Source organism: Podarcis erhardii, assembly GCF_964252035.2.
Source record: "Podarcis erhardii genome assembly, chromosome: 6".
NCBI lineage: Eukaryota > Metazoa > Chordata > Lepidosauria > Squamata > Lacertidae > Podarcis > Podarcis erhardii.
The window spans coordinates 39,811,652-39,837,802 of NC_138510.1; the positions used below are offsets into that span (position 1 = coordinate 39,811,652).

Here is a 26,151-nt window from a genome sequence, read left to right on the forward strand (position 1 = left end):
GCTTGAGATGCCACAAGTAGGCACCACATGATATATATTTGGTAAGGGTTAGCACTCACTACTCCGGCTGAAGTATTCTGCACAAGCTGCAACCTCAGGACCAGCCAGAAGAGAAACCTCATACAGGGCACATTACAGTAGTCTATGATTACCAGCATCTGAACCTGTGAATGTATCACAGGAGGCCTGGGGTTCCAACATCCCATTCACTGACTATTTGAGGGTGCAACAGAGACAGCAATTTAGGTCTTTTTTTCTGCCTTTGTCACTATATCTTAGGCATGGTGGAATGCTTTAAACACTGTTCCATTGGTTTCACACTTGATCCTCCAGCCTACATCATTGTTTGTAGCTCTGAGGAAAACCAAGGAGCACAACAAGCTCCATAGTGTTGAAGTGGGCACCCCCAAGCTGAACCTCATCTCACTGCTCTACAATAAGGTAAGTGCATCAACAAGAACGACAGGAGTTTTATATCAAGACCACAGCGCCCCTGGTTTGCCACCACCATGCTAAATCAAATGTGCAGAACGCTTCTGTACAACTGAAAATGAGAATTTGCTGTCAAAAATACTTCCAGCTAGACATAAATTTTTGGATAGTGTCCCAGAATGCTCTGGGTGGTCTTTTAAGACTACAGAGCACAGACCACAGTGGGCTATACATTTTGGCAGGGCTATCAGCTTTTTTCATGTCTCCTGCCAGTGATAGGATGGAAAACATAACCAAAGATTTGTGAGACTTTTCTTGAAAACATGCCATGAAGTAAATAAAGGAGATGAAGAAAGAAACATTTTGTACTAATGCTGTACAGATGCCAATCTACTTCTTAGTGAGCACCAATACCCCAAGGTAAAATTGGATCTTAAAGCATTCCTCCCCTTGACTTTGTAATCTGTGTGGAGTAACACTGTGCGTGTGTGTTTTGTTATATCATATGGAGTTATTTGGTTACATATTTATGTTGTTCTTGCTGGAAATGTAATGTAAGCTGTTTGTCCCAAACCAGCTGAAGTTAATTGACTTTAAGTTCCAATGAGGAGGAGCTCTAAGTACTTACAAAGTACTTCAAAGGGCCTCTGGAGAGCTCAGTTGATTAGAGTGTGTTGCTGGTTACACCAAGGTTGCAGGTTTGATCCCCATATGGGATAGCTGCATATTCCTGCATTGCAGGGGGTCGGAATAGATGGTCCTTAGGATCCTTTCTAGCTCTACAGTTCTATGATTCTATGAGACTTGTCCTGAAATATGCCATGGAGCAGCTGGAACAAACTGAACATGTTGGACAACATGATCCCCTCAGAAGAATTGTGGTTTCTGATGGGTTACCTGGGACAAAATGTGACCCATTTGGAGATCATAGTTGGCTAAGGAAGGGCTTTCCAAAACAATCGGTTGGCATGCTAAGCAGCCAGTTCTGGGCACCACAATTTAATAAGGATATTGACAAGCTGGAGCGTGTGCAGAGGAGGGAAACCAAGATGATCAAGGGTTTGGAGACCACGCCTGAGGAACGGTTAAAGGAATTAGGTATGTTTAGCCTGGAAAAACCTGAAAAAGAGGAAATATATGATAGCCACCTTCAAATATCTAAAGGGCTGTCACATGGAAGATGGAGCAAGCTTGTTTTCTCCTGCTCTGGAGGGTAGGACCCAAACCAATGGATTCAAGTTACAAGAAAAGAGATTCCGACTAAACATCAAGAAGAACTTTCTGACAGTAAGAGCTGTTCAACAGTGGAACAGACACTCTTGGGAGGTTGTGGACTTTCCTTCATTGGAGGTTTTTAAGCAGAGGTTGGATGGTCGTCTGTCTTGGATGCTTCAATTAAGATTTCCTGCACTGCAAGGGGTTGAACTAGATGGCCCTCAGGGTCCCTTCCAACTCTACATTTCTATGATTCTTTGCACAGCCACCTATGGAGGAAAACAGAAGAGTCAAGGGGTTAAGAGGCATGCTCAGAGTGCCAACAAGACTGGGCATCTGGAAAACACCTTGACATCTCCTGTTAAAACAGGGATGGGGAACTTGTGGCCCTCCAGATATTGTTGGATTCTTAATGGCCAGTGGTCAGGTATGATGGAATCTGTAATTCAACAACCTCTGGAGGCCACAGATTCCCCACCCTAAATTGGAAGGATCAAACAGCATAGGAATTGATGCGAAAAGACCTCTGCCCAAGGCCTCAGAGACCTCCTGCCACCTGTCAGAGTCAACTATATAACTACTACTACTACTACTACTACTACTACTACTATATTGGGCTAGTTAGACAAACAGTCTAACCTGGTATAAGGCAACTACCTATGATCTGGGAATTCATTCTTGCCCTCCTTGTACCTGTCACACAGCAATGCCATTCGTGGCAGACAAATTAAGAAAAGAAAGCACCATTTCACTTTCTCAGCACAGAGCAGGCTCTAAATCCTCCAGATCTCTATTACCAAGGAGATTGCCATGACTAACATATGCTTTCACAAATAGCTTTGATAATCATCAAATCACTAACAATGGAATGCGCTTAGGCTATCTTAGCTGGGATTCTAGCACCCCCTACAGTTTGTCCCATTAATTAGCAGTTTATCACTTTTGTTCTCTTGTGTTATGGTAATTTTAAAATGCAATATTAAAAACAGTTTGAAGCAAATTGTTGTTTTTTTAATGTTGCAGAGATGTTCCTTAGATACTGTACACCATGATGTGCTTCTTTGGATAGACATGGTATTTTTTCAGTTAAAGTTGTGAGGTTTTTCCATAGACATGGCTCTGAAGCCTTAATGTGCTTCAGATTTCCTTTAAGGCATTTCCCTTTTTAACAGATCCCTGTCCCTTGTCCTTAAATCTTGAAGATCTCTCTCCCCAGACAATGCATGATGCTGATGTTGTCCTCTCTCCGGTCGCATGCAGGCCTGCAGCACCAATCTACACCCTGGAAAAGAGAGAACAAACCAGTACAGCACTATAATAACAGAGGACTGTGAGACTTATTTCTTCCAACTTTTCTTATTCTGACTTTAGGTTTACCAGAGTTCTAACACCTCTTTAAAAGCTCTCAAGTTGGCAGTCATTGAAGGCCGCTCAGTGGTGTGGGTGGCTTTCCTACTTTTCAATGTATTAGTACTCTCTTCTTAATCATCCCTCTTTCCCCTTGTCTGCTACTGTCTGCCATACTGTTCTGTGGCTATTCTGTGGTTTAATAATAAGCTGTTCACTGATTTAACAATGCTAAGCTGTGTTCAATAGATCCTAGTTAACCCACTGATCAGTGGCCTACCCTCTGAGACAGTCAGTTGATGGATGACAAGAATTCTTCAATTAGTGTGTTCTTAATAAGCCAACTAGCCCTGCTGCAAAGGCCAATCAAGTTAGGAATTATACAAAGTAGACTTCAGGAACTGTCTTACCAGCAGCATCAGGCTAAAAAAAAGCCTGAAGCCCAATGATGAAGCACATTCTAGTGGCCATTAACATTTAAGTTACAGAATTCACTATGTTCCGCTTATTGGCTAGACTATCAGAATCTTAAATTTGCCTGCAACTGGAAAACAGGCTATTCTTCTTTAATGTTTGCTCATGTAGAAGGGCATGTAGCTGAAATTTTGTTTTCTAGTCTCTCCCTCACAAAAAGCACCTGAAGGCAGGAAGAAAAGATTGGGTATTTAAAATTAATAATTAATTTCATTTGTTTAATTAAGTGAATGCATTTGTTTAAAATTAATATTTGTTTTATTATTCTGTGCATGGATACAGAACACTTGCAGGCACACCAGGGATAGGCCCATAGCACTGTATGTTTCCAACAGTGGGAGGAAAAATGCAAATTCTTCCTTTGCCACTCCTGATTACTTCCCTGCCTTGGAGCTTCCCATGGGCCACATGGCAGAGTAGTGGTGGTGGTGAGAGCAAAGTACTCTCTTCTTCACTGCTCATGGCAGCTGCAGTGGCACCAGCAGAATAATGACAATGATGCCACCTGCCACCATTGCAGGGTCAGATTGGACCTGGGTCAAAGATGGTGGGACAAGGAGATGACATGCTGGATGGACTAGCTCTTCCTGTTTGTTGCTCTATTTTCTATTGGTCCAAATTGTCTCTGTTGCCAAAGTGCTCTCCAACCATCAGACCCATGTTACCCAGAACCAACCATAGCTGCCAACCTCCCCTTTTTTTGCAGGAAATTCCCTTATTCCAGCGCTGTTTCCCGCTGCTTTCCGCTTCTATCCCGGATTGTTAGATATCCCATAGACTGTCCCTGGGACAGGTGAGGCTGCTGATCCCTTATTTTTGAGGCTGCTGATCCCTTATTTTCAAATCTGAAAGTTGACAGCTATGGAACCAACCCAGTACAGAACTGGTGCAGCAGCCACAATTTCAGGTCCCAGGAAGAAGTCTGGTATGTGGGGGTGTGTGTGTGTGTGTGTGTGTGTGTGTGTGTGTGTGTGTGTATACGTGCATGCGTGTGTGCATGTACATACATACATATGTACATATATACAAAAGAGTACAGTGGTACCTCTGGTTACAAACTTCATTTGTTTCGGAGGTCCATTCTTATCCCGAAACAATTCTTAACCTGAGGTGTGCTTTCGCTAATGGGACCTCCTGCTGCCACTGCACCGCCTGCGCACAATTTCTGTTCTCATCCTGGGGCAAAGTTTTCAACCAGAGGTACTATTTCCGGGTTAGCGAAGTTTGTAACCCAAAATGTTTGTAACCCAAAGCGTTTGTAACCCGAGGTACCACTGTATGCTGTTCATACTTCCATGTCCCTGATTGTTGGTCATGCTGGCAGGACCTGATGGGAGTCGAAATCCACAACATCTGGAGGACACCAGGTTGCAGATGGTTAGCCTAGACTATTCTTCAACCTTGAGTCCCCAGATGTTGCTGCTATACAATTTCCATCATCTTTGTCCATTAGATAAACTAGAAGAGAATAATGAGAGCTGTAGTCCAAAACTCCTGCTGTGTTTTGAGTTGTGGCCATGCTAATATTGGGCTTTCCTGTGGCATGTACGACTAACTTTTATAGGAAAGGAGCACAGACAATGGGACCCTACTCAAGCCTTCTCATTGTCTAATTGGGTCTGTCTGCTTACCCAAATGTCAGCATTTGCCATGACTTCATTCATTGGCTAAAAGCATACCGTCCAAACTTATGGAAACTCAGAACTGTGATGCACATCTTCCATGATGCACTCCCGGGAGAATCACATGACCCGCACCTTGATGTCACCCTGAAAGAAGCATTTTTTTTCAAAGTGAGTGCAGTGCGAGAGTGTGGCATCCAAGATTCCCCGCAATCTCATGGGGAAAGAACAGGGCACAGGTATGGAGTAGCCGATTTTTCTTCAGAGAACAAATGAGGAGCATTGTGGCTGCACATTTTGCCTCAAATCTCTGTTTCCACAGAAAGGAAGGAAGGCATGATATAAATCTACTAAATAAATAATAGGGGTAATATTGCTGACCAGATATAAATCAGGGAAAGGACAAAGTACCTGTTTTACTCTCAGTATAATCAGGAGCTAAATATATAATTTTCCTCTCCTTTCTTCCTCTCACTTCATTATGTAAAATAGGATTTCCCCATTATCTATTAAGGAAAGCCTATGTGATAATCTCATTAATCACAAAAGACTTCAAGGAAAGAGCATGAGACTGAAGAAGACCAGCACAAAATTAACCTCATCGATGAACTGGTTGTTACTGCTGTGTTTGTATTGTGGTGATGCCAATAGTGTGTCTTCTAGTGGCATCTATAATTTTCATAGGAAAGGAGGGAAGTAAAATTTAATAAATGATGCACTTTTATATTATTGTGAAAACTGAAGCAATAGCAACACCTACCACAAGGGGGAAACATTGTGCCATGTAATCCATATTCTAAAACTATGGATATAAATTGAGACACTTGCAGAATTATAATGCAAAATAAATTGATTCTCGCCTCCTGCACTAATGTGTGGATCAGAACATAATTGTCCTTTGGATTTCACACCATTCCCAATGTTATGATATAGTTCTTGGCAAGAAACAAAAAAAAAAAAAAAAACAACACCAAAATGCATTAAAATACATATTTTATGATAAAATACACTTAGAAGTGCATTCAGTGAGATAAAGTACATATTTAAAATAGTATTTGTGATAAAATGCATAATTAAATAAATGTTTAGGAATTCTCATGCCATTTATTTTTTTAATCAGATACATTCAGAAATAGGACCTAAAGGACTTTTGAAGGAAACAAGTGAAATTCACTGGAAAATATGTGGACTAGAAATATATAGATTCATCCACGGGTAGGAGGAGGAGTTACGCTAAGACTAGACCATGTCATTGCAGAGGGGGCAGGTTTAGTCGTTGTCTGAGGACTATCCCTGCCTCCGGGTCTGGTCCTGACCAGATGGATACTAGAATCAGCAAGGGATACCCACATGACCTGAAGGTGCTGCTGTGCAATGCCAGGTCAATGATTCATAAGACCACTGCCATCCATGACTTGATCATGGATGGAGGACTTGACCTGGCATGTGTGACAGAGACTTGGTTGGATGAAGCAGATGGGCCTGTCCTTGCCGCTGCTTGTCCACCAGGTTTCTCTTACGCACAGCAACCCAGGTCATGTGGGCGGGGAGGGGGGGTTGCAGTGATTTTTAGGAAGTCATTAGTTTGCACCAGGCGTCCTATTGGGAAGACCCAGTTTTCCGAGTGCATGTTCTGGAAGTTGGGCAATAGGGGCAGTACAGGATTCCTTTTGGCGTACCGACCTCCCCGCTGCACCAAGGATTCCCTGCCTGAGCTGCTTCAGGTCATGGCGGAGGTTCTCCTGGAGACACCTAGCTTGGTCGTCCTAGGGGATTTTAACATCCATGCCGACACGACCTTACAAGGGGCCGCCCGGGACTTCGTGGAAAGCATGGCCTCCATGGGGCTGTCCCTGAATAAGTCTGGCCCAACCCATCGCCGCGGACATGCCTTGGACCTGGTGTTTACCTCTATGAATGTTGGTGATCTGACACTAAGTAAAAGCGAAACGAAAGAAGCGCCATGGTCAGATCACTTCCTGGTGCAACTGAACTTCTCTGCGACCCATCCCCTCTGCAGGGAGGTGGGACCAATTCGGATGGTCCGCCCCCGCCACTTAATGGATCCAAATGGTTTCCAGAGAGTGGTAGGGGATGCTTTATCCCATGTTGATGGCCTTTCAGCCGATTCCCTGGTGGCCCGCTGGAATGTGGAGTTAACCAGGGCTATTGACTGTTTGGCTCCGAAGCGCCCTCTCCGATTGCATGGAGCCCGGACAGCCCCGTGGTTTTCCACGGATCTGAGGGCAATGAAACAATCGTTGAGACGGCTAGAGCACCGGTGGCAGATAACTCATTCCGAATCTGACCGGACACAGGTTAGAGCTCAACGTCGAGCCTACCAAGTAGCGATAGCGACGGCGAAGAAGAATTTCTTCACCGCCTCTATTGCATCTGCAGAAAACAGCAGCAGGAGACTTTTTCAGGTGGTTCACAATTTAGTGGAACCACCTGCAACATCGGGGCCCAGTACGGGCCACATGTTCTCCTGCAATGATTTTGCAAAGTTTTTTGCAGATAAAATCGCTCAGATTCGGGAAGAAGTAGACTCCACCGTGGGAGCAGGGCCGGGGCGGGAGAGTGCTAGAGTCCTGTCTAGTCAAATTGCATGGGATCAATTCCAATCTGTTACCTCCGAGGATGTGGACAGGCTGCTTGGACGAGTGAAGCCAACCACCTGTCTCCTGGATCCTTGCCCATCCTGGCTTATAAAAGCTAGCCGGGAAGGACTGGGCGATGGGCTTCGTGGAGTGGTGAATGCTTCCCTCCGTGAGGGAGCCTTCCCAGACCCGCTGAAAGAGGCGGTTATTAAACCACTTCTTAAAAAACCATCTTTAGATGCGGCCACGGTGGCCAACTATCGCCCAGTCTCAAATCTTCCATTCTTGGGCAAGGTGATTGAGCGAGCGATGGCCGAACAACTCCAGGCACGCCTGGAAGAAGCGGACCATTTGGATCCCTTCCAGTCGGGATTCAGGCCTCATCATGGGACTGAAACTGCCTTGGTCGCACTGGTTGATGATCTTCGGCGGGCTAGGGACAAAGGTGAGAGCTGTTTCCTAGTTCTGCTGGATCTCTCAGCGGCGTTTGATACCATCGACCATAACATCCTTCTGGACCATCTTGAGGGGCTGGGAGCTGGGGGCACTGTCATACAGTGGTTCCGCTCCTTCCTCCTGGGCCGTGTTCAGAAAGTGGGTGGGGGATGAGTGTTCAGACCCCTGGGCTCTCACTTGTGGGGTGCCTCAGGGTTCTGTCCTCTCCCCCATGCTTTTCAACATTTACATGCAGCCGCTGGGAGAGATCATCAGGAGGTTTGGGCTGGGTGTTCATCAGTATGCGGATGATACCCAGCTCTACCTCTCTTTTAAATCAGAACCAGTGAAGGCGGTGAAGGTCCTGTGTGAGTGGAGGCGGTTGGAGGATGGATGGCGGCTAACAGATTGAGGTTGAATCCTGACAAGACAGAAGTACTGTTTTTGGGGGACAGGAGGCGGGCAGGTGTGGAGGATTCCCTGGTCCTGAATGGGGTAACTGTGCCCCTGAAGGACCAGGTGCGCAGCCTGGGAGTCATTTTGGACTCACAGCTGTCCATGGAGGCACAGGTCAAATCTGTGTCCAGGGCAGCTCTTTACCAGCTCCATCTGGTACGTAGGCTGAGACCCTATCTGCCTGCGGACTGTCTCGCCAGAGTGGTGCATGCTCTGGTTATCTCCCGCTTGGACTACTGCAATGCACTCTACGTGGGGCTACCTTTGAAGGTGACTCGGAAACTACAACTAATCCAGAATGCGGCAGCTAGACTGGTGACTGGGGGCGGCCGCCGAAACCGTATAACACCGGTCTTGAAAGACCTACATTGGCTCCCAGTACGTTTCCGAGCACAATTCAAAGTGTTGGTGCTGACCTTTAAAGCCCTAAACGGCCTCGGTCCAGTATACCTGAAGGAGCGTCTCCACCCCCATCATTCTGCCCGGACGCTGAGGTCCAGCGCCGAGGGCCTTCTGGCGGTTCCCTCATTGCGAGAAGCAAAGCTACAGGGAACCAGGCAGAGGGCCTTCTCGGTGGTGGCGCCCGCCCTGTGGAACGCCCTCCCAGCAGATGTCAAAGCGATAAACAACTACCTGACATTCAGAAGACATCTTAAGGCAGCCCTGTTCAGGGAAGTTTTTAACGTGTGATATTTTACTGTATTTTTGCTTTCTATGGAAGCCGCCCAGAGTGGCTGGGGAGGCCCAGCCAAATGGGCGGGGTATAAATAATAAATTATTATTATTATTATTATTATTATTATTATTATTATTATCCATCCCTAAGTATAAAAGGCTGAAATAACTTGTGTTCTGAAAATGAAGCCTGGGTGAATAGTAAAATGTTCCCTTCTTCAATTTAGTGAGTTCAAGTTCACTATTCTCTTGGTAGCACTAAGAAGATCATTCTGTCTGCATAAGCATTTCTGTTTGCCCAACAAAACAAGCTACCACCTCCTCCCCTTTCCCCACGCTATTTTCAGGATTCAGCTGGCACTCCCAAGAGGACTTGGGGAGGGAAAGGAGAAGCCCACCACACTCATAGGAATAATTGCACTGGCTTCTGCTAATGCAATGATTTAGCTGAATGCAGCCCACGGAAATTCATTGGTCAAAATACATTTCTATAGGCCTCTGTTTTGTTGGTATATAAATGATAGCCACCAGTTTCAGTAACGTCACACAATTACCGGTATATTTATGGATACTAAAAATAGGTAGGAGATTTTGGCACTGGGGCAGACAACCATATGTGGAGAGCTGCTTATAAAAGGGGAAATAGGTAAGGCAGTGAGTTTGTATTTACAGCAGTACATCTTTAGGGGATATGTATTGATCCCCAGTTCCTGCACCATTCATTAAAAAAAGTCAATAGATAAAAAGATATTATGGGAGGGAATAAAGCATTTCAGCAAGGAGTAAAATAATGACAAAGTGGTATGAAGAAGGGGAAAGGGAATCTAACTACCTATCAAACCACCTGAACCACTCAATACAGTTCATTGTGACAGCTGTAACTGTGTGTTTACACAGATAGGTCTGTTCAGCCAAGGGACAAAAATGCCTGGTGGAAATAATGATCATTTATTTTTGAATGTAATGGATCCTTTTGCCTGATGGGAATTGAACATTCATGAAAATAAGGCACAAGCCATCTTGATACTGTTAACATTCACCCCTCCCAAACCATCACCCAAGGCATGTCCTAATTTATGGCCATGTTTTTACTATTTTATGGTTTTACCAAGGCTTCACATGCTCTGGTTCACTTTTTGTTATCCTAGTCCTGGACCCGTCATAGCTCCACCACACCCAAGACTGGGGCATCATTTCCTCTTATTCTAATCCAGAGCTGCCCTTCCCTGTGCTGCGGCTTGTGGCATTTAGAGCTTTATCTAATAGTTGCGTGTTATCAATAACATTTGCATCAAAATCTGATGCTTGTAACTGCAAGATACTTGTCAATATGCTGTGGTTTAAATCTTGATGAACATTGCCAATTTTTAAAATAATCTTTAAAATATATGGAGTGGCAAACAAGCCATTTATTGAAAATTAAGGTTAAATTAAGCACCCAACATCTATCTCTGGTAATAACTGCCCATTTTTGCCAGTCAAACTGCTGATGGATGAAATATCGCCGTAATAAATCTAGTGCACGCCTTCATGTGACATCCATAAATGGGTGGAATAAATCGCAATCAGCAATCTGCACATCAAGTATGGAGAGGCTAAACTGTATGCTAAATTATGAAGCTTATGCTTTAATGATTTTTATTGGTGTTTTGTTGTGATGCTGTTTATTATAGTTAAGTACTTTGGACAGTGAGGCATTGGAGAGCAGTCAGTGAAACCAGCCAAGTTAATGGGACTCCCTGACACCTTCCAAATGTACTGATAAATTATTAGGGAACCTGACCAGTTAATCTCTGTCTTCCTGTTTCTTGTTCTTTTTTGTCACTGTACCTTCAGAAAAAAGAGCACACCTCTTTGTTCCTTTAGCACTGACCTTTGTGGACGGACTTTGACTAAATCTGACCTCTCTGCTCTTCCTGCCTTGTCCTTGTCCTTTTTTATTTGCCAGTCTCCCTGGAAGTAGTATATTTGACATATAAACAAGGGGGCTCCCCAACAAACTGTTGCATTGTATCCCTGGGTGTGAGCCTGGGGTTGGGAAAAACAAAAATTAGCATCAAAGGCAGGAATCCTTGATCTAACTTGAGTCCATGTGCAAAGCTTGCTTGCTTGTTTAGAACATTTAAAAATGCAGACCAGTCACCATGCAAGTCAATGGAGCACAAGGCTTCTGCATGCAATTGAGTGCTTGATTTGCCTGGTTGGAGGCAATATTAATAGGTTGCCCTTTACTGCAAGATATAGGGAACTTTTGCCTGAGAATCAGCTAGCCAGAGTTTTGCCTCTGAACTGCAATGTTAGCAATGGATTACTTGGCAGGACCTCTGTATGCTATTCTCTCTCATCACAGCTCTCCAACACTGCAACATGAGTGCAACAGTACACTGCAGCGCTGGTGGATGCAACTCTCTCAATCTATCCTGCAATGGGGGAGTTAAAAGCGACAGATAACTCTACAAGGTTGTTGTACCTTCTCAGCTTCAGCCCATGCTCCAGCCTACAATAGAAGCCTTAATACTTCTGGACAGTATTGTAGCCCGAACCGCAATATTCAGTGTGAACTACAGTGCATAGTTCCATGGCTTTGTCTTCATGCATTCCCTCCCCCACCCCCACCATCAGTTTAAAAGCAAATACTGCTTCTGAGTCTACTTGTTGCATGAATCAGCTGGAAGGGTGTGTGGGATGGGGTGAAGTACAAAGCAGCACAGTCAAGTGGTTTTGAACAGAGGCATCTAAAATAACTGGATGCTCTGAAGCTTTTTCTGTATCTTCTTTCCTTCCACCCACTAAAAACAGGTGACTGGCATCCCTTACCCTGTAAATGTCAGGACTGGTTAGATGGTTTGAAATGCTCACAGGGAAGTCAAGCAATTAATTCTCCCCCTTCACACATTCTCAGGGGTCTGTCTTGTCAGACAATTCAGCTGTATCCTTAAAGAATTTCACTCCCCTTGCTGTATTTACCCCCAGGGAATAGCTAGTCTCTCAAGCGAGATTAGGATCACTGTAGGCTTCTTCCTCTTGTATAAAGCCTAAGCAAGCAGGGCTGGGGGAAGGAATCAACCTAGAGATGTGAAGGCCCAGGAAGGGGATGGACAGATGGGGGAGGGTGTTTCCAGGCCTTCACATCTTTACACTGAGTTTCCTGAAATTAAGAATGTCTCTGAGGGAGACTGCAAGTACTTAAATGAACACTACCTGCTACATACCGGATGAACAAGTTTCCTAACATTTCTGGTATGGCATCTGAAGGTAACTTCACACATACACATTAATCACTGACTGAAACATCATGATGACTTGCATGTGCGAAAATGCCAAATGGCACAAATAGATATTTCATTTTACCTGTCATGACCTCAAACAGTATTTTTCAGTTGAGATACTTCACACATTCAGCTGTCAGTCTCTGAGTGATGAGATTTGCTTCAGCAAACGTCCTATGTCAAGTGAAATAGGGTATACAGTACTTGTTTTCATACATTTGTATATCCAGGGATTTATTAAATTTTTATTTTCAGCTTTCAGTCCAGTGGAAATTAAATGCAAACGATGTAAACAGATTACAATACATGTCTTGATTTTGCTAGCAGGGAATAAATAATTGTGGAAATCTTCAAAACTTTTCATTTCCCTTACAGCAAGAAAACATATTTGTAGATTTGCTTTTTGTCTGCTGTTATTTTGTTTGCTTTTATTTTTGCCAAACATTATAAATTTTAGAATTACAAATCTTAAGGCCTAAAGCAAGAAATCCTCTGCCAGTCTGATCTATTATGACCCCCTACCCACTAAATTATGCTGCTGAAATAAAGGAAGTGGAAAGAAGGGTTCAATCAGTAGTAGTTTGGTTTTGGTACTCAAAACAAATTCCTGGGCTCAGAATTCTTTAATTCTATGTGCATACCTTTGGCACCTGATTCTCCTTGATGGATCTTGGTGTTCTTGGTTGTTGTTGTTGTTTTTTAAAAAAGATCCTGCATGCCTGAAATTTGCTCACCCCATAACAATGACGACTTCAAAGTTGCAGCTGGGTTAGAGTTCCTGTGGAAAGAGGGGACAGCCATTGTTCCTTCAATTACAGTTTCCTACTCGTGAGACAGTCATATAATGCTTGTTTGTGGTTATGCACTAAATATCGATTCAGTGAATCAACACAGGGCAGGAATGGTGACACACAAATACAGCCTGCAATTTCCCATATTATTTAAGCAAATGCCCCTGAAATGTTTAGTTATATTTTCTCCCTTTCACAATACTGTTTTTAAAACTAAGGAGTAGCGGAGGGGTAAGACTCCAGACAATAAAATACACTCCCTTTGTGCATTTGCACACAAAGGCAATTGCTTCAAGATGCCTTTATATATGGCCAAAACTGGCCTTTAGTTCTCAGAAGCAACAGGAAGTGAACCTCTGAACAATAGCTAATCACCGGAGGTTCCCTGCCTCCCAAACAGATGCTTATCTCCTTCTCCCAGGCTACCAACTGGGGCTTCCGGAGTCAGCAGAACTCTGAGACAGATTAGTTTCTTACACACACACCAGCCACATCATGTGAGAAGTGTTCAACGGGTCTATCTTTAGAACTATTTTCCTCAAATATTTAAGATGATTTTAAAATGCAAACCTAGATACACATGCAAAGGAAAAAGTTTTGTTGATCTCAGGGGCACCTACTTCTGAGTAAACATGTTTAGAATTGTGTTGCATAGCCTTGAAGTCCATCTGATTAAATGGAGCATTTAAGTTCTGGTTAAACTTAAGGTGCTTCAGATTAAGCCAATGCAGCAGCCTTCTTTCGAAACCCTTGGTAATGGGGAATATTTAGGGTTCTTCTCCCCCCCCCCCAGTTCAGTTTTTAACATATCAACAGGAATGTAACACTTTGCACCATAATGGAACTGTAGCAGCTGAGGTCTTAATTTGTGAATTGTTGGGACAAGTAACCTCCTTCATTATTACCCCCATTCTGACGATGTTTCCATATCAACCTCCCTGGAGATAAGATTGTTAGCACATCTCTGATGAATGAACACAAACCATAATTCATTCAGTAGTGAGTCCTGTGCCTCCTGCAATACCTACAATTAATATTATTAATTTATTTATACAATAGCTTCCATATACACCATTTATTTGGTTTTGTTTGTTTGTTCATTTCTATACCGTAAACCTGTGTGTGTGTGTGTGTGTGTGTGTGTGTGGTGTCAAGAATATCAAATAATACCAAAATAACAAGCCACAGAGAACACAACAAATACAAGGTGCTTTACAAAGAACAAAAAGCATAGTACAAAGGTAAAGGGACCCCTGACCATTAGGTCCAGTCGTGACCGATTCTGGGGTTTCGGCGCTCATCTCGCTTTATTGGCCGAGGGAGCCGGCGTACAGCTTCCGGGTCATGTGGCCAGTATGACTAAGCCACTTCTGGCAAACCAGAGCAGTGCACGGAAACGCCGTTCACCTTCCCACTGGAGCGGTTGCTATTTATCTACTTGCACTTTGACATGCTTTCGAACTGCTAGGTTGGCAGGAGCAGGGACCGAACAATGGGAGCTCACCCCGTTGCGGGGATTCGAACTGCTGACCTTCTGATTGGCAAGTCCTAGGCTCTGTGGTTTAACCCACAGCACCACCTGCATAGTATAGGAACTGCTTAACTATTTGGAAGGTGTCTACGTCTACTGTGCTAATTGAAAAGCAGACATGGTTTCTCTGACTCCTGATAATTGGGTTATCTCAGGCAAATTGAGCACAACATTCCAGTTTTCTAGCTAGTACGGGAGCTGCTTAACTGTTTGGGGGATGTCCATGTCCTCTGCTTTGGGAACCTGTTTTCAGGGCCTTCTAGTAATCAGTTTGTCCTGAACAAGATTTCAGCTTCCTAGTGGGTGTGCAAGTACCGTAATCATTTGCGGAGCTGAGTGATAGAGCACATGCTTTGTGTGCAGAAGGACCCAAGTTCAATCCCCAGCATATCCAGGTAGAGCTGATGTAGATCCCAGCCTGGAGAGTGGCTGCCAGTCAGTGCAGAGGTATAGTGTGGGGTTGCCGTTGTCCTTGGACCATTTTCTGGAGGGGGAAAACGACCAGGCACCCCCATAATAAACTCCCATCAGATCCTGGCTTTGGCATGCAAGGGAGCTGTCAAGGCAGCTTTTTCGCATCCAGCCGCAGCTCCGCTTCAGCACCACTCTGCTTTAGCTCCGCTTCTGACCCAGGGGCAGAATGAAGAGTTGGTGGCAGAGAGCTGCCGCCCTCTCCTTGGCTGGGCTGCACCGTGCGCAGCTCCACAGCAGCGGAGAGAGGCTGCCGGCCGTGGCAGCTCCATCCCTGTGTCAAGCCTGACCCGTGTGTGGAGTGATGCCGCAGAGTGTGACAGACCTGCTGCTTCCTCGCACCCAGCCCAGTGGCCCCAGCAGAGAGAGGAGAGTGGGTGCTGCGTTTCCTTACGGTCCACCACTGAGTCAGTGTAACCAATACTGAGATAGATACATACATGTCAAGAGCCTGATATGTACCTATATCCCTGCCTTTGGGTATTATATATGCTGTGTTTTTATGTCTATAGCGTTTGGAGTTACATTTATACCAACTTTCTGCATTCTAGGCAGCGTGGAAATACTGTACTGTAACCATTTGAGAGAGGGGGTAACCTTCTTGCTCCTTAGTTCCAAATGTCATAGCTAATAGTTATGTTTGTATGTATACGTACTTAACTTTCTTATGGAGTGAATTGAAAGGAAGTGTCACATTTGTGTGGTAAGCAAGGACTGTTGTTGCTGCCTAAGATTTTTATGGATAATGTTGCAAGGGATTTAGCTTGAATTCAGATACAGCTTCCTTTGTTCCAGCGCAAGTGGGAAGTCACCACCACCAATCCTTTCCTTCTACAACCCTTTTTCTTCCCACACTGCTGGGAGCATTTTGTGTGTTTGAAAGAACATTACTGCAAAGTTGAGCAATTCACACCTCCTTTCTCAGTTTCTTTCAGGCAGTTCTTGCTGGCTGGTCATCCCTCTCCTTCAAGTCTTGCTGTAGTCAGTTTTAGTCTTAAAACAAATCTTTAGAAAACTATGTTCATTGAAATGTAAGGAGCAGTGTACCAAGCTTTTACCGACCTTCTCTGATTCATTTTTGTACAATAAGCTGCTTTTACCTAATTCACATAAGAATTACATGAGAAATATTTTGAAAAATTGTCTTTCTAATCTCTTTTTCACTGTTCTTTACAATATCCATTTGAAAGCTACTAACTTTTGAGGCCTTGGGAGTACAATAAGGAATGTCTCCAAAGAAATCACTCTTCGTGTGGGGAAAAGATTGGGCCAAAACTATTATGCACCATCTGTCTTGCAGTATTTAGCAAAGGAACTTATAGAAAACATGTTTTCTGGCAGATAAATTCCTAACCATATGTCCATTGCATCATTTAGTGTGAAACTAAATAGACTTTTAAATATTTGGACAAAATCCTAGTCTATTTGAATTAGTATTCAACACAAAAGCATGGGAAAACAGTTAAGCTCTTAGCACCCTATTACCTACCAACCATTGCTTAGTGTTTATAGAATCAGATTAATTTCTACAAAGATTTGAGCATCTCCAAGGCCAGATTAAGGTGATTGGGGGCCGGGGCCTGGTGCTGTTTCCAAAACAGGACCACTCCCCTTTCCAAAAAAAGGGAACACATGAAATAAGTTACCACAATAAACGTTTTGTGGTATCTTGAAGACTAACATGTTTAAAATGACATAGTCTTTCATGTACTACAGAAAAGAAATGAAAAACAAGGAGCAGATTATGAAGCAAGAGGAAAATCACTATGCTGCATCTTTTTCCTTTCTCCTCTGCTTCTTGGCAAAGCAGTGAAATCTGCCTCTCAACACAACCAACACATAGGCAGGCAAGAACGAAAAAGATGGAAAGGAGCCTACCAAGTCACTGCTTCCCTCCCCCTTCCAAGGGGCTAGATTAGAAATTTACTTTAAAAAGAAAAAAGAAAGCTCATACTCTGGGCCCCCTTACAGGTATAGGTCCAGGCAACTGTAGCATGAGTATTCAGCCTTGATTATCTCTTGTCCGTGTTTGTACTGAAAACGGCAAAATAGATCTGGCCTACACTGGAGCGTCTAACATATAACATACTAGATTTTTTAAATAAAAAAAATATGAGTGGTGCTGAAATTGTCTGGCAGTAGATTATGGAAAAACGGAACAAGCTGTTTTTACACAAACAAATGCACAATTAAGGATGCAATCCTGGGCCCAGGGCCGTCTTAAGCATATCCGGTGCCGAGGTGCAAAGCTCCCTCTGGCGCCCACCCCACCCCCTGTTTCCCATAATTTTTTAGGGAGGACGGCACTGCTGGCAGGGCTGGAGGAGGCGGGCAGCGGCTGGAGGGCAGCTCCTCCAGCGGGAAAGAGACGGAGGCTGGACGCGGCACCTCCCGGCTCAGCTGGCCACTTCGTGCCACGGTGGCCATGGCAGACGGGGGCTCCGGGCGCGGCGCTGCTTTGGCATGGCGGAGGGCGGCGAGGCGCTGTGTGCAGCCTCCACCTCTTCCCTGGCGCCCTCCAGAACTTGGCGCCCTTATTCCCCACGCCACTAGCTTCTATAGATAAGACGCCCCTACCTATGCCTGAAGCCCCAATGAATTCAGCTTATCTTCTGAGTAAACATGTATAGGATTGTACTGTAAGTTAAGATTCGGTTACTTTGAAAAGTACATGGAGCTGAAGAACAAAGTTGGAATAGTGAAACAGTTTCCCACTTCCGTTTTCAGCTCTATGTGCTTTTCAAGACTCCACTCGGATTCCCACATCCCTAGGAAAAGTCCAGTATGTGTCCATGTGCTTGTTCTCTTTCTGTCTTTTGAGTGGAGGCAGATCTCATAGGAGGAGGATAGAAGTGACCAGAACCGGTGGCATGCATGGCACTCACTCAAAACTGCAAATGTCATCCCTTTCATTATTGTTGTTATTATTATTTGTCTATCTGCTGCCTCCAGTAAAAGAGTTTGTTGAACCTTGCAAAAAGTATTTACCAGAGGCAAACAGGAATGAATATACCACCAAGAGGAGCAATCACTCCTTCACCAGCCTTCAGTTGTGGGCAATATCAGACCATAATAGTTAAGAATTGAATCCTCTTTTTCAGAGGGAATTTCTCTGTCTGCTGGAAGCAAGAGAAATTCACCATACTGGGAACAATGGGGTCACTATACAAATACCCAATTACTTTAATGCCATTGATTTCAACGGATGCTAATTACAAAAGGAAGAGCCATGTTGTGTATTGAAGTTTCTGCAATACGCAACTGCCCACTGCATGGTTGTATATCTTAATATTGCTACTGGGGGTGAGTTTGCCCCCCCCCCTCCAATTAGGGGTAGAATAAGCATGTGAGAAGGAAGCATGCTGTGTCTACATCCTGGATGTGACTATAGGGGTAGAGGCTTTACCTTTACCTATGCCATCTCCCCCACTTTCAGGTACTCACCCATCCTTTGGTTGATAGTGGGGGCTATGGTTGATTGCTTTTCGTGGGGGCTGCATATAGAAATTCTCTTGGTGGGACCTTAATTGGCCATTGGGCAATATTATTATTTTTTTGCCTACTTCGTATGCCTTTCGGGTGATGCTGTTTTGGCTCATAGGTCCAACCCCCCCCCCCCGGTCATGTTAGGGCATTCAGTGGAGGCACCTGTTGGATGAGTGGTGAACACATTGAGGCCCCTGGAGGGTTAAACAAAACCAAGGCATCCCACCTCTTAGTGCCTGCTGGCTGAAACAGAAATCGTAAGGCTAGGGTGGCTTTGGCTAGGGTGGCTTTCTTCTTCTTGAGTGGAAGAAACTTTCACTGTAGCACGTTAAGCAGATGTCTACTAAAGAAATAACACTTATTACTTTGTTGTTGTTGTTTAGTCGTTTAGTCGTGTCCGACTCTTTGTGACCCCATGAACCAGAGCACGCCAGGCACTCCTGTCTTCCATTGCCTCCTGCAGTTTGGTCAGACTCATGTTTGTAGCTTCAAAAACACTGTCCAACCAGCTCGTCCTCTGTCGTCCCCTTTTCCTTCTGCCCTCCATCTTTCCCAGCATCAGGGTCTTTTCCAGGGAGTCTTCTCTTCTCATGAGGTGGCCAAAGTATTGGAGCCTCAGCTTCACGATCTGTCCTTCCAGTGAGCACTCAGGGCTGATTTCCTTAAGAATGGATACGTTTGATCTTCTTGCAGTCCATGGGACTCTCAAGAGTTTCCTCCAGCACCATAATTCAAAAGAAATCAATTGTTCGGCGATCAGCCTTCTTTATGGTCCAGCTCTCATTTACTTATTACTTATTACTTATTAATAAGTAAATTAAAGTTATCAAGAAGGTTACATTTGAATTACAGTATCTCCACTCACACTAGTGAAGAATAAACTTTCAAGTTTCTGTATCCTAAAGGCCTATAGGTTGCTTTCTTGCCCTATTTTTGGTAGAATGCACTATTTTTAATACCTTTTTTAAAAAAGGAAAGGCGAGTCAAGGTTAGTAGCTATAGTCCGGATGGGCCTGCTATTTTATTCCATTCAAGCCCACACTTCAATGAAATGAGAGAGAATGCCAGGAAACTGGGCAGCATGAACAGGAGTGACTGAGAGGGGCAGCCAGGAAGAGAAAAGATGTGGGTGACGTGGTCATTATTCTCGGTGCTCCAGACAGGAACTGACATCTGGTTTGTGGAATTCACCTTTGCATTTAAATGGCTTTTGCCTTAGCTTTGATTGACGCTTCTGTTACAACTGTGCCTCACTTTCCAGGGAGCAGATGTTGCTTTAGCTGTTCGTTGCAGCACAGCGACAAAGATGACAGAAAATTAGGCTGCTTGTTGTAAATGAAACCAGTGAGCGTTGGGTGTTTCCTGGAAAAGAATGGTAGTTATATAAAAACAGGGGTGGCCAGTTTCTGAATACTCCAGAACAAGTTGGTTAGAGTGTGCTGCTGCTAATGCCAACGTTGCAGGTTTGATCCCCGTATGGGACAGGTTTGCAGGGGGCCGGACTAGATGATCCCCGGGGTCCCTTCCAACACTACAATTCTATGATTCTATGAACTCTTATTTGACAATTATCCAGAGTCCAGATTACACCAATTCTTAAAGAATTACACTAGATGGTGATTTGCTTCTGGGCCCAATTCAAGGTGCTGATGCTTAACTTTCAAGTTTGTAAGCAAATTACCTAAAGAATGTGATCCTTGTACAATACAGTCTTCAAATGAGGCAAGTGCTACCATTGGTAAAGTGTCTTAAACAAGCACAAAGGAGCCTTTTCTGTGGTGGTACTGTGACTTTGGCTCGACAGGCAGTGGCATGAGAAGTTGCGTCCTCCCACATCCCACCCAGACACTTAGATCTGTGAATTAAAGGTTTGTTGATGGCACCACATAATCCCACAGTAAAGCTTGTAGTGATTCAAGCACATGCTTTTAGCATGCATTATGAAGATCTTTATTATGTTTTTATATTCATTTTCTGTACACCACTTGGCTATTCTCTGATATTCTCTGTAGAGCAGTTCATAAATTCTGAAACAGAATAAATAAGAATATATTTTTGGCACCAGGTTAAGAGTTTCTTGTTTACCCACACATTTTAGAGTGATTACTTTTGTCTTCAGTTTGCTTTTTTGGCTTACAGCTGCTGTCTGTGAATTTTTATTGTTTTGCAGTGGTTATGTTTTCTATTTATTGTTGTTGGTTTTCATTGCATACCACCCTGGAATCCATTTGGGTGAAAAGTGGTTTAGCATGGTTTGAAAATAAATAAAAAGAAAGAAAGAAAGAAAGAAAGAAAGAAAGAAAGAAAGAAAGAAAGAAAGAAAGAAAGATTACTGTACAAACTGGCAACCCCCTGATTGGTCTATAATAAAGTTGCTGCCACCTGGAAAGATTTCACTGCTATGGAACACATGTGCTCAGGAAACCAATATGCTCAGATATCTGGATGTAGATATATTACATAGTTGTTAGATAGAGAATCCAGAAAAGAGACGTAACATTAAGGTTGTGTGGAATAGCTCCAGTCCTTACAATGTGAAAACATTTCCCTTTAACTCTGAGTGAATCAGTGGACAAACATTTGAGAAAGACCACAAAAAAACAAAAGGCCCAGACAAAATATCTGATGATCCTACAGCAATCTCTCAAACAGGCAGTTTAGGAAAGGAAAGAGAAAGTGTGTGACATGATTTGATAAGGGTTGGTTTCAAACAGGCTCAAACAACATACATCCGGTGGGCAGATTGTGGTCCTTGGGGGAATTTCAACTTTGGTCTACCATCTATTTAAAACTGGAAGCTGCTGAGAGCACAGATGCAAATTGCATCTCTCTCTGCATCTCTCTCACATACAAACAGCGTTTCAGACACATATGGAAACAGGTGCAGCAGTAGAGCAAACTTTTACCCTGACTGCAGCTGTGCAAAACAAACACAACTTGGTTATAGAGGGCCAGTTGGTTTACTCCTGTTTGCTCTCCTTTGTGAAAGAGAGTTCCTCCTTGCTGCGGGGTGGCCTTGGGGAGTAAAGAAGGCAATAAGACTTTGGGCTGAGACAGGCTTGACATTTCTTTTTTCTTTTCTTTTTCTTCTTTTAAAGGAAGATCAGTATTACTTTGATCACTGGAATGGGATGCAGGGCAAATGTTCTGGTTTTCTTTTTCTGCCTCTAGGGTAAAGAAGCTAAGTGAAAGTAAAATAAGGTTCTAATGCTGTTTATTTAACAAGACTGATCAAGCAGTTACCCTTTGGCTGAGATTGCTTCCACACAACTCGTTTTCTCTAGAACTGACATAATTTGGTCACTGTCAGTGCTTCCAGACAGCAATTTATTGTGGAATCAGCACGTGTAAGTTTTGTTGTTGTTGTTTTTTGCAATGGCCACACACATCATTGTCTTCAAAATACCAGCCTCTATTCTATCGCCACCAGAAATCCATATTTACATAGGTGGCTACGAGTCACCTCTATAGAAGCAGCCACTGACCAATATCCTCTAGGAGCTGGTAGGAAAGTTGCTAGAAAATTAGAAAGTGCACAGAGAGCTCATTGACTGCATGTAAGTGTGATTTCTATCACCTTCATCTTTGTCTGCTTATTGATGATGATGAATCCTTCCATATTCTCAACAAGCAGAGGTCTCATGTGGTGAGTGTAACATGTAGCCAGGCTCTCTAAGACGTTAACTTCTGGCTGTTCATAAGATGGTTTCATTTCTGGGTGATCCATGTTTGTTACATGTGTACAAACTTAAACACATGGAACATGAATACTAGCTGCTGATATTCTAAGTGAATACTCAGTGCATTTAAACTAAAACACTCAGAAGACACATTCAAACATTATTCCCCATTGCATGGATTGCCCCAAAGACGAAGAGCTTTCTGACAGCAACTGCAGTAAGTGAATAATGTATAACAGATGTATGTGTGGTGTGAATCCCGACTGTACAATAAGAAAATTTTCCTCAAATGTTCCTTCATAGCCTCAGAAAGGAGTGACTGAGCAACTACAAGTTTTGTAATCTTGTGAAACATGGGAAGCTGCCTTATACTGAGTTGAAACAATTGGTCCACCTTTCTCAGTGCTTTCAACATCAGGTGGGGGGAGCCAGTGGACTTTCAGGTGTTGCTGAACTACAGCTCCCATCAGCATGGGAGCATGGACCATGGGAGTTATAATTCAGGCACATCCAGAGTTCCAAAGTTTCCCCACACCTGGTCTTCTCTGGTGAGCCCTGGCTATGCAATGTTTCAGACTGGAGTCTTTCCCAGCCCTACCTGGAGATGCCAGGATTAGACCTGGGGCCTTCTGCATGCAGAGCAGATGCTCTACCACTGAATGCAGCAGGGAAGGGCCCAGCCATAAATAAAGTTATCAAGAACTCTTTGCGGGGAAGATATGTGGGAACCTGAGAGGCCATCATGAGAAGCTGAGAGCTGGAAGAAATTGTGTATGAGTGTTGTGAGTGCAGGGAGCTGGCAAGTGATTTGTGGTTGATGAGGGAAAATGTCAGAATTTGGATCCTTTCAGTTATAAAAATCTTCTGTTCCCATACAGTTCCTTTCCTCCACAACACCCCACCATACAAAGAATCTAAAGCCGATTCCAACATAATATTTTGGTCTCACATATTTTGTTTTGAAGTGATCCCAGGAGCTCCTACACATGGAGAGTATTGCCTGGGAATTATAGCTTTCGCTTGATGTACTGTGAAAGGTTTCTTAGGCTCCTGCCCAGTGCTGTAAAAAAAACAACAACCGAGAATATAAAACAGTATGTGGGAAAAGACCTCTAGCATATTTAGATGAAAATTAAAACTTATAAAACTGTGTTTCAAAAACTTAAATTTAAAGCGTAGGTCTATAGGAATGAAAACAATAATCACCTGACAAACAATTTCCACTTAAAAGTAAGTAACTCATCCAATGAATTATTATACTTGACAAAGAGAGATAATCAAATCCATACCAAAGTGACATATGGATCTTTTTATCCTTTCAAGCAGAGGTAGCCATTGTGGTGCTGAATTCCAGCACCAGATATTGTTGAACTTCAACTCACATCAGCCCTAGCCATAGTAGCTGATGAGCAAGAATGATGGGAATTGTAGTCCAACAAAAATCTAGAGGGCGTCTTGTTGCCTATCTAATGCAATTTTAAAGAAAACCAAACTTTAACCTTCAGGTAGGTAGGCGTGTTGGTCTGATGCAGTCAAAATAAATTAAAAAATTGTCCAGAAGCACCTTAGAGACCAACTAAGTTTGTTATGGATATAAGCTTTCTAGTGCATCCACATTTCTTCAAATACCTTCTTCAGATACTTTAATCTTGTTCTCATACAATCTTTTCTTTAATGATTGGTCCATCAAAAATGGGCAAAAACTAATTTAAAAAAAAAAAAGATCATTTATAGGGTAAAATTAAAACAAAATGAATGTTTTCAGATCCAGAGTTCCTAACATTTAGTGGTGCCTTTATTTAGCTGCTTTGTAGCATTACAGGAAAGAAATGCTTTTGAAATGGGGTGGAGCGAATTTGGACAGGAAGCTAGTGGGCTCCTGGTCTAGCTTTCTATCTTTCCTGCTGTCATACCCATGAGGATAAGATGCTGGTGCCACTTTTCTTTGTGTGCTGTGCATATGCATAAGCAACCAACATGGACTCACCTCAGGGCATGTGTTGCTTAGCTTTATTTACTCCTGTGATGCATTGATACCATGAGAAAAATCTTCTAAACCTAAGCTAGGAGACTTGTTTTTGCTGTATTATTGCAATGCTTCATTTTAATTTAAACTGCTTTTAAAGCCCAAGCTGAAAGGTGCTTAAATACAACAACTCCTAAATAAAACCTACAGAAATGCTACTGTTTTTGGTTCTACACAAAAATCCCAGTTTCCTTACTGTGAAGGACATGAATAGCTTTGAAGTTTTAGTGAATAACTGGAAAGGTTCTACTTATTTGAAATGTTTTCCTTCAGTAAAAGAATAATTTACAACCAAACTATGAAAGACAAAAATTTATCAGTTACATGTTTGGCAACTGATAAAAGCATCATGTGCCACATTGCTCTTGTTTAATGGCTTGTACTCTGTCCTTTTGCATATACACTTTCTGTGGCCTCTTCACGGGTGTCTGGTTTGGGAAGATGCAGATACACAGCAAAAAATGCTAAAGACTTCAGCCCATATTATTATTGGCTATACACTAAAGAGGTTATTTAATTCTTGAATTTGTAATGCTTATTTACACATTTATGTTTGAGAAATTATTAGCCTTTGGGGTGGTTCCCAGTGGATTTTCTGCTCACCTCATTGACCAAGTACTGTATATGTTATATCTTTTGACAATATCAGTAGAGATGTGATTCCTCAGGTTTATGTCCTTCATCCTTCCCAGTGTAAAGAACAAGGTAGGAAATGGACTGCTTTTAATGAAAGGGCTGGTGCAATGATGTTTTTATCGTAAAGCTATTTGTATGTTTTAAACATATTTTATATACATATAATTTCAATTCTATTAATGTTTAATTGGTTTTTAATTATAGTTTTTTCTATGTTTTAGCAATTCTTGTTTTTATCTGTAAACCGCCTTGAGTCCCATCAGGAGAAAAGGCAGAGAATGAATGAATGAATGAATGAATGAATGAATGAATGAATGAATGCCACTAGTCAGAGCTACACCATGAGAAACAAACCAAATGATTCCTTCGGAAAGACAACAGGAGTCCTTTTCAAACAACTGTTAATGATAGTCTTTGTACAGTTCTGATAACATTTATTTTATGCTGTCTCCTGTTAGTTTTATCTGTTCTATTACTACCGCATTGTGGGTGATATAATTTTGTTGATATAATTGTTTTAATTTTCATTAAACACTGCTCTGGAAACTGCCGGGTTTAAAAAGCTGCCTATAAATTGAAATAAACAAAGACAATGGATTTGGGTGGGAGGCAGAGTTGTGAACAACGTAGGCAATTTTGTTTTCACAACTGTGGTGAGGTGGATTAGGCTGAGAGAGTGGTTTGGTCAACATCATCCAGTAAACTTCATGGCTGAGTAAGGATTTGAACTCTGCCCTAAATCCTAACCTCTGCTCATTGCATCATACTAGCTCTAAATGATACCTTACAGCAGTGTTGTAATTAGCTAGTAGTGACAGCATTTTTACCTGTCACTTGAAAACATTTTTCTGTTAATATTTTCCTTAAAAAAAGAGAGGATATATTGAGCATTCATCCTTTGCTCAATTTCATGTCTCTCTTTAAAAAAAAAAAAAAAAGACTTTCCCATTGTGGAGTGCATGTCCTCAGGCAAAGTTCACCAGTTCCTTTTCTATAATATGGGAC

At 42.9% G+C, this 26,151-nt stretch overlaps 1 long non-coding RNA gene across 1 annotated transcript in view; it reads right to left on the bottom strand.

Moving 5' to 3' along the window:
- Positions 1-2,291: 2,291 nt before the first annotated feature.
- The window catches only part of LOC309343496, a 47,919-nt gene continuing 24,059 nt past the window's right edge, over positions 2,292-26,151 (bottom strand). The window contains exons 3-4 of the long non-coding RNA XR_014157312.1: positions 13,167-13,303; positions 2,292-2,929 (exon numbers count right to left, since the gene is read on the bottom strand). This is a non-coding gene — a long non-coding RNA (uncharacterized lncRNA). The remainder of the gene's footprint in view (positions 2,930-13,166; positions 13,304-26,151) is intronic.